Consider the following 9,702-nt stretch of genomic DNA (forward strand, 5'->3'; position numbering starts at 1 on the left):
TTGTATTTTTAGTAGAGACAGGGTTTCACCGTGTTAGCCAGGATGGTCTCGATCTCCTGACCTCGTGATCCACCCACCTTGGCCTCCCAAAGTGCTGAGATTACAGGCATGAGCCACCGCGCCCAGCCCACTTAGGTGTAAATCTAACAAAACATGTACAGAATGTGTATGCTGAAAACTAGGCATACACCTGTGATCCCAGCTACGCAACAGGCTGACGGAGGAACCCAGGAGTTTGACACCAGCCGTGGTGACATAGTAATTAAAAAAAAACAATAAGGGCGGGGTGCTATAATCCCAACACTCTGGGAGGCTGAGGCAGAAGGATCACTTGAGCCCAGGAGTGAGAAACCAACCTGGGCAACATAGTAAGACCTCATCTCTACAAAAATTTTTTAAATTAGCCAAGTGTGGAGGCATGTACCTGAGGCCTCAGTTACTTGGAAGGCTGAGGTGGGAGGATCACTTGAGCCTGGCAAGTCAAGGCTCAGTGAGTCACATTCACACCACTGCACTCCAGCCTGGGCAACAGAGCAAGACCTTGTCTCGAAAATAATGGTAATAATTTTAAAATTAAAAAAAAAAAAAAGCGGGGCGCGGTGGCTCACGCCTGTAACCCCAGCACTTTGGGAGGCCGAGGCAGGCAGATCACAAGGTCAGGAGATTGAGACCATCCTGGCTAACACGGTGAAACCCTGTCTCTACTAAAAATACAAAAAAGTAGCTGGGCGTGGTGGCTGTGCCTGTAGTCCCAGCTACTCAGGAGGCTGAGGCAGAAGAATGGCGTGAACCCGGGAGGCGGAGCTTGCAGTGAGGCGAGATCACACCACTGTACTCCAGCCTGGGCGACAGAGCGAGACTCCTTCTCAAAAAAACAAAAAAGACTATATTGGTGGAGGGACAGATACATAGACCAATGGAATATAATAGGGAATCCAGAAATAGACCTACACAAATATACCCAAGTGATTTTTGACAACAATGCAAAAACAATTCAAAGGGGAAAAAATTGCCTTTTCAACAAATGGTACAACCCAGATGTCCTTCAATGGGTGAATGATTAAACAAACTATGGTACACGCATACCATGGAATACTAATGAACAATAAAAATGAATGAACTATGGATACGCTCAACAACTTGGATGAATTTCCAAGCAATCTTGCTAAGTGGAAAAAAAAAAAAAGCCAACCCCAAAAGGTTACATACTGTATGATTTCATTTTTATAACATTCTTGAAATGACAAAATTATAGAAACAGAGAACAGATTAGTGGGTGCCAGGAGTTACAGAAGGGGGTCAGAGTGTGAGGGAGGTAGATGTGGCTATAAAAGGACATAAAATATCCTGTGGTAATGAAAACATTCTGTACCCTGACTATACCATTTTCTCTTTTTTTTGAGACGGAGTCTCGCTCTGTCGCCCGGGCTGGAGTGCAGTGGCCGGATCTCAGCTCACTGCAAGCTCCGCCTCCCGGGTTCACGCCATTCTCCTGCCTCAGCCTCCCGAGTAGCTGGGACTACAGGCGCCCGCCACTACGCCCGGCTAGTTTTTGTATTTTTTTTAGTAGAGACGGGGTTTCACCGTGTTAGCCAGGATGGTCTCAATCTCCTGACCTCGTGATCCACCCGTCTCGGCCTCCCAAAGTGCTGGGATTACAGGCTTGGGCCACCGCGCCCGGCTGACTATACCATTTTCAATATCCTGCCTGTGATATACTGTACTACAGTTTTGCAAGATGTTACCATGGGGGGAACTGGGTAACTGTACATAGGATCCCTCTTCTAACAACTGAATGTGAATCCACAATTATCTCAAAAAATCTTTTAAATCTTAAGATAAATTTAAATTTGAATTTTAAATCTGACAGTGAGACTGTCTCAAAAAAAAAGCTTTAAATTTCTTTTTTTTTGCGACAGGGTCTCACTCTGTGGCCCAGGCTGGAGTGCAATCGCACAATCACAGCTCACTGCAGCCTCAACCTCCCAGGCTCAAGTGATCCTCCCACCTCAGCTTCCGAAGTAGCTGGGACCACAGGCATCTGCCACCACACCTGGCTAATGTTTTTGTATCTGTAGAGACAGTTTCACCATGTTACCCAGCCTGGTCTCAAAATCCTGGGCTAAAGCAATCCACCCACCTCTGCCTCTCAAACTTCTGGGATTACAGGCGTGTGCCACCAGGCCTGGCCAAGAATTTTTAATGCCTAAAGGACATCATAAAGAAAGAAAAAAATGGCTAACCACAGCCTGGTCAATGCATGTGATAGGTAATGAATCCTTATCAAAAAACATCAAGCAACCCAAAACAGTAAAAATAGGCTGAAGATAGGACGAACGAACCCACAAGTAATTCACATAGAAGAAAACCTGAATAGCAGTAAACTTACAAAAAGGATGCTCAACCTTACCAATAATCAGGGAAAAGAAAATTAAAGTAACAGCAAAAACCTTTCCACATCAACCAGATGGGCCAAAACGTTCCAATGTGACACCACTGAGGAGACAGGACCATATGGCTGTTGGTGGGAGTGTGAGCTGCCCCAACACCTTGGAGAAGACTCACCATCCAGCTGGGCCCTTCCACTCCTAGGCACACAGACAGAGGAACCTGCAAACATATATGGAGAGATGGCACAAGCATGTTCACTGCAACACTGGAAAGTTAAAAATAATCCTAAAGTCGGTAGGCCGGGTGCAGTGGCTCACACCTGTAATCCCAGCACTTTGGGAGGCCTAGGCGGGCGGATCACGAGGTCAGGAGCCCAAGATAAGCCTGGCCAACATGATGAAACCCCGTCTCTACTAAAAATACAAAAATTAGCCAGGCGCGGTGGTAGGCACCTATAATCCCAGCTACTTGGAGGCTGAGGCAGGAGAATCGCTTGAACCCAGGACAGAGGTTGCAGTGAGCCGAGATCACGCCACTGCATTCCAGCACGGGGAGACAGAGCAAGACTCCGTCTCAAAAAAAAAAAAAAAAAATGCTTAGTGAAAAGTGCCCACAGCAGAACATAGAATACCATTAAGGTAAACAAAAAAAAAAAAAAAAAAATGCTTAGTGAAAAGTGCCCACAGCAGAACATAGAATACCATTAAGGTAAACTGTTTATGGGAGGCTGAGGCAGTCGCTTGAGCCCAGGAGGAGGAGGTTGCAGTGAGCTGAGATTGCACCACTGCACTCCAGCCTGGGCAACAAGAGCACAACTCTCAAAAAAAAAGAAAGAAAGAAAGAAACAACATTAAGGTGTGACAAAGCAGTTGGGTGGCAGATACTTAGGGGTATATGATGTCAGGCTATGTTCTCTACTGAGTACTTGAAACACATGAAGGTACAGAGCTTGACTGAATCCTGTGATCTCAAAATTTTAAAAAGAATCCTAAAACAGCCAGCAACTCTTGCTCTATTTCACTATCTTCATGTACATGTTCAGCAAATGCTGAACAACAACAAAAAGCCCTATCTCAGCCCCTGGGCTTCTGCCCTGCCCATCACCCCATCTCTGTCCACCTCTATCTCTTAGTGTCCGTGTCACACAGGTTTACACAAACCCCTGACCCCAAAAGCAATGTCTGCATACATCCTTAGTTCCTAAGACGCTACTTGCCCCTTAAAGTCTCAGAAAAACACACTGAGCTGCTCTACAAAGGTATGAGAAAGCAAATGAAATTCACCTGCCATAGAAAGTTAGATGTCTTACAATTTAGCACGATATAATTTGATTGATTCCTCTCATCAATGTGAGATAAGCAACAGGTAAAACATTGTCCTCTTTCCTCTCTACTACCTTGTCCCACACTCCAAGGCCCATGGGACCAGGTGGCTCTCACAGGATTTCAGACCCATTCCTCAGCAGAAACCTTTCCCCGCTGCCAACAGTAGATGGCTGGGTCACTTTTGCCCACCACAGGTTCACCAGCAATGTTAACTGCCACACTCACCAAAAGGGACCAAATGACCATGTACATAGAGGGAGAAGCCCTATGGGCATCAGTTCCAAGAACCATTTAACTTCCAGTGATGTCTGAGGGGTCCTCCGCCAGGAACTCCTTCTTAACAACCAGCGTTCCCAGTACTCTGGTGAGGATGTTCTCCTCATGTCTCTATAAAGTGCTCCAAATTGAAGGTTTTTCTTCAACTCTTTTCTGTGTAGTTTTGTTTTGATTTTTTGGTCGCCCAGGCTGGAAATGGTGTAATCACAGCTCACTGCAGCCTCAACCTCTGGTCTCAAGCAAACCTCCTATCAGCCTCTATAGCTGGAACTACAGGTGTATGCCGCCACACCAGGATAATTTTTAAATTTTTTTGAAGAGATACAGACTATATTAACCAGGCTGGTTTCAAACTCATGGGCTCAAGCAATTCTCCTGCCTTGGCCTCCCAAAGTGTTGGGATTACAGGCGTGAGTCACTGTGCTTGGACTACAGTTTTCTTAACTGCTGCATAGTGTGTTTTCTTTACTGGCCTTTTCCTTTCCTATACATTTTAATCCTTTTTTTTTTTTTTTTTTTTTTTTTTGGAGAGGGAGTCTCGCTCTGTCACCCAGGCTAGAGTGCAGTGGCGTAACCTCGGCTCACTGCAACCTCTGCCTCCCGAGTTCAAGCAATTCTCCCTGCCTCAGCCTCCCGAGTAGCTCCGACTACAAGCACCTGCCACCACACCTGGCTAATTTTTGCATTTTTTAGTAGAGACAGAGTTTCGTCATGTTGGCCAGGCTGGTCTTGAACTCCTGACCTCAGGTGATCCGCCCACCTAGGCCTCCCAAAGTGCCGGAATTACAGGCATGAACCACTGCCCAGCCGCATTTTAATTCTAATTTAGTAAATGGCTCAGTTCAATCAACACCCTCACAAGACTGTAAGTTGTGGGAGAGCAGGGATACATCTGTTGCAATCACTAATATGTGCCCAGCACTCTTCCAGTGCCATACATATACCATACACCTAATAAATGAATGGGGAGACACAGGACCTTTCTTTTAGCTTCTTCCCATCATCTTTAGTCTTTACTTCACTTATTAGATCCAGCTGATCTTTCACTATTCTAAGCTCATTGTGAATTTTAAAATTCTCAGCTTATTTGAAAACAGAGTCAGTTATAAGACACACCCTGCCCTACCAGGAACTTAAGCTGTCTGCTATCTGCGGACACATGACGACATGGGGTGTCTGTTTCATGGGCATGACTAAGTGCTCTGCATTTAGCAGGCGGGAGATGTTCAGGGCACAACTCCATCTACTATGTGTTGGTTTTCTATGCTCTAAGGAGAAAAATTCTTTTGCAACTTGGTAATAAAACACCCTTTTGTCTTTCTGATGCTGGCTTCCTATAAGCAAGGGTCATGTCTGCCTGTGCTAGGAATCTAATAGGTAGCATCCGTATACTTGTATCAGAATGTACCTCCGGAAGTTTTTTTTTTTACAGTTTCATACTCAAAAACTCGGTCTTTCAGATAGAGGCACTACAGAGATCCTCCACCTCGTGGTTCAGAGACCAAGGTTCAAACAGAGGTAAACACTCAATTGTGGTCGCCTACAGCTTGGTGGCCAGAAAATGTGGGAGAAAATACTGTGGGAACCACAGAAAGATTCTGGCCACAGCCACCTAGTCTTCCTGACACAGCTATCCACTGTAACACCTCACACTCATTCACATTATATCCTCTAAAAGAGTAGGAAGTGCTCAAGCCAGCCCAAGAACATGTCTTAGCTGGATTCACCACTGCCTGAGAGGAGCTACCGAAGCTCTCATTTTTGAGTGGTGGAAATGGGAACCTTATTCCTCTATGCCAGCACCCAGTGCAGTACCCACAACTGAGTCTAAGCTCTCAGCACTGCCCCAGGCCCCAGACCCTGAGACTCACTGCAGATAAACACCCTCAGCCAGAAGAACCAGAGCTAGTTGGGGTAGGCCCAGTAAGTGGCTCGCATCTGCCAATGACCAGGCACTCCCTTCCTCCGTTGTGATATGTGGGACTCTCAAGTGATGGGCAGAAGTAAAATGTCAGGCCAGGCACAGTGACTCACGCCTGTAATCCCAGCACTTTGGGAGGCTGAGGTGGGTGGATCACGAGGTCAGGAGTTCAAGACCAGACTGGCCAACATGGTGAAACCCTGTCTCTACTAAAAATACAAAAATTAGCCAGGCACGGTGGCGGGCACCTATAATCCCAGCTACTGGGGAGGCTGAAGCAGGAAAACTGCTTGAACCTGGGAGGTGGAGGCTGCAGTGAGCCAAGATCACACTGCTGCACTCCAGTCTGGGTGACAGAGGAGGACTCTGTCCCAAAAAAAAAAAAAAAGTAAAGTAAGTACCTAAAAGGTAGTGACTTTTGTAGCCAAAGTATATTAAAGCTGCCCTAGAGGCAGGTATATTTAAAGTATATATCAGATCAGTCGTCAGGGATGTAACTAGGAAATCAAAACATTATACAGTAACTGGCAAGGACACCAGGCATCCAAGGGTAAGGTTCAGCAGGTAAGGATCCCACTGGCCCCTCCCATCACCATCACCAATACCATCCCCCAGGAAGATGCAAACCCAAGGATGTTGCTTGGTGGAAGGAAAGGAGACATGCCCATGAAGAGCCAGGCCCTTATGACCCCATTCTGTCCAGACAGCCTTATGGAACAGACAGCTCTGTTCCACTCAGACTGCCTCCCCAGAGCTATGAGTGCCCCATGCACACAGGGAGCTCAGTTAATAAATGCTCTCCACTCAATAGGTGTGAGGAACAAATGCACATGTGGCACCAACTCAATTTGCAATAAACTTAAATGTTTCCTCATCCACAGAAAAACTCAGTGAAAGAAACTTTCAGATACATATATATTTTTTGTTTGTTTGTTTTGTTTTGTTTTTTGAGATGGAGTCTCGCTCTGTTGCCCAGGCTGGAGTGCAGTGGCGCGATCTCGGCTCACTGCAAGCTCCGCCTCCCGGGTTCACGCCATTCTCCTGCCTCAGCCTCCTGAGTAGCTGGGACTACAGGCACCCGCCACCACGCCCGGCTAATTTTTTGTATTTTTAGTAGAGACAGGGTTTCACCGTGTTAGCCAGGATGGTCTCGATCTCCTGACCTCGTGATCCGCCTGCCTCGGCCTCCCAAAGTGCTGGGATTACAGGTGTGAGCCACCGCACCCAGTCCTCAGATAGATAGATAATTTTTTTTTAAGTACCTTTGTTTAGTTTTAAGACAGGGTCTCACTATGTTGCCCAGGCTACAGTGCAGTGGCTATTCACAGAAACAATTATACCTCACCAGCCTTGAACTCCTCAGTGATCCTCCTGCCTCAGCCTCCCAAATAGGAGACTACAGGCACAGGACACTGCACCTGGCTCTGAAACTTTCAGACATTTTAACCTAAAAACTCTGAAAGAACAGCTCTCTACTAGTTTTTGCTTCCCAAGAATAAAGGAAAAGTTGGGAGACTCAACCCATTATTAACCACACAAAATTTGGCAGAGGTAGCCCATCCCACCACTCCTAGGAGCCCCTACTCCCAAATAGCTATGTCACCTAAAAATAGTAGATAAGCTGTTAAATTGCTATCATTTGCCACAGTAATTAAAACATTTAAAGAATAGTCAGGTACAGTGGCACACACCTAGAATCCCATACTTTGGCAGGCTGAGGTGGGCAGAATGCTTGAGCCCAGGAGTTCAAGAGCAGCCTGGGCAACATGGCGAAACTCTGTTTCTGCAAAAAAGTACAAAAATTAGCCAGGCATGGTGGCGCATGCCTGTAATCACAGTTACTTGGGAGGCTGAGGTGAGTGAATTGCTTGAACCCAGGATGGTGAGACTGCAGTGAGATTACAACACTGCACTCCAGCCTGGATGACACAGCAAAGACCCTATCTCAAAAAAATAAAGAAAGAAAGAAAATGGGATATTCATTTTAAAACCAGATTAAAATAATAAAATTCCATGTTCCTATTTTAAATGGTTTTGGAAAACACAAAAAGCGGAAATATTAACCACTTCAGGTTCAATCTAGCAAAAAACACTTTGATACTCAGAAGTTAAATATTAACTGTCAGTCCAACATTAATGTAGTTTCTGAAAGGTTAACCAGTTTAAAACTTCTCAATATCATGGCTAACAGGATGTACTCAACACAATGGAAAACAATGGTGTGAAGTCATTGTTTATTTGAGCTCCAAATATCAAAAAAAAAAAAAAAAAAAAACCCGTCAGATTTCTCTGCTTCTAGTTAAAAACAGACCTTTTTGACTCCTTGGCATCAGATGAGAAAGGTCTAAAGCCAAGTGACTGGTGAAGATTCAAGGTATCACCCTAAAATTGCTCAGTTCAGGGGGTAGATAAGGTTTCCCTGACATGGGACAGGTTCCCACCTAAACTGCAGGCAATGTGGAAATACCACCAGCGATATGGAGGCAGCCCCAGGACCATCAGGGAGCTAGAGGACCAACCAAAGGAAGTCAGGGTCACATATACAGCAAGAGATTTAAAGATAAAAATATGTGGGAGAAAAAATACCACCCCTGAAAGGCAAGCACTACACAACATTCTATCAAACAGAAAAGCTACTTTGAACACTTTTCTCACTTGGAAAATTCTTGCAAATTCTCACTTATCAGATAAACCAAGGGCAGTGGCTTCTGCTAGCGGTGGTTTGGTTTTTTACAACAAAGACAGGAAGCAAAGGTTTAAAACCTGGGTATAAATCCACCCAGGTGTAGACATGTTCTAGGGAAAGGGAAGAAAGGCAAGGTTCAAAACCCAGAGCTCAACAGTCATTCTCCACTGAACCATGGCTTTTAATCTGAGTAGATTTTAACATGGTACGTGTTGGGGCTCACTGAAAGAATTCCTTCTACATTCCACTGAAGTCCATACACTGCGTTAAACATTATTCATTACCGAACAGTATACTTGACTTTGAAGATGGTAAGTTTTATATTGTGCTTTTTACAATTTAAAAAGGTGGGTTTGGGGTTTGTTTTGTTTTGTTTTGAGAGACAGTCTCTCAATCTATCACCCAGGGTGGAGTACAGTGGTACAATGAATAGTTCACTGTAACCTCAAACTCCTGGGCTCAAGTGATCCTTCTGCCTCAGCCTCCCACAGCTGGGACTACTGGTTCACACCACCATGTGTGGCTCATTTTTTAATTTTTTTTTTTTTGAGATGGAATCTTGCTCTGTCACCCAGGCTAGAGTGTAGCGGCACAATCTCAGCTCACTGCAACCTCCGCCTCCTGGGTTCAAGCGATTCTCTCGCCTCAGCCTCTCGAGTAGCTGGGATTATAGGTGCCCACTACGACGCCCTGCTAATTTTTGTATTTTTAGTAGAGATAGGGTTTCACCATGTTGGCCACGATGGTCTTGAACTCCTGATCTCAGGTGATCTGCCCACCTCGGCCTCCCAAAGTGCTGGGATTGTAGGTGTGAGTCATCAGGCTGGGCCGTTTTTTAGTTTTTATTTTGTAGAGACAAGGTCTCACTATGTTGCCCAGGCTAGTCTCAAACTCCTGGCTCAAACAATCCTCCCGCCTCAGCCTCCCCAAGCACTGGGATTATAGGGACAAGCCACTACACCCAGCCCCTAAAAGAAACCATTTTTAATGGTTAAGATAGTATATTAAAATGTAAGCCTGGGCAACACAGTGACACCCCCATCTCTACAAAAAAAAAATTTAGGCCAGGCGTAGTGGCTCACACCTGTAATCCCAACACTCTG

At 45.4% G+C, this 9,702-nt stretch overlaps 1 protein-coding gene across 5 annotated transcripts in view; it reads right to left on the reverse strand.

The window, feature by feature from the left end:
- Positions 1-9,702, reverse strand: part of DAG1 (dystroglycan 1 (dystrophin-associated glycoprotein 1)) — a 77,911-nt gene that overhangs the window by 39,957 nt on the left and 28,252 nt on the right. The window contains exon 1 of one of the 5 annotated variants that reach the window (XM_011939083.1): positions 618-644. The exons of the other annotated variants lie outside the window; for them this stretch is intronic. The gene's annotated coding sequence lies outside the window, so the exon portion shown is untranslated. Of the gene's footprint in view, positions 1-617; positions 645-9,702 lie in introns of those variants that run through there. 5 annotated transcript variants of the gene reach the window in all.

This window comes from Colobus angolensis, unplaced genomic scaffold (genome assembly GCF_000951035.1).
Source record: "Colobus angolensis palliatus isolate OR3802 unplaced genomic scaffold, Cang.pa_1.0 Scaffold18, whole genome shotgun sequence".
NCBI classification, from domain to species: Eukaryota; Metazoa; Chordata; class Mammalia; order Primates; family Cercopithecidae; genus Colobus; species Colobus angolensis.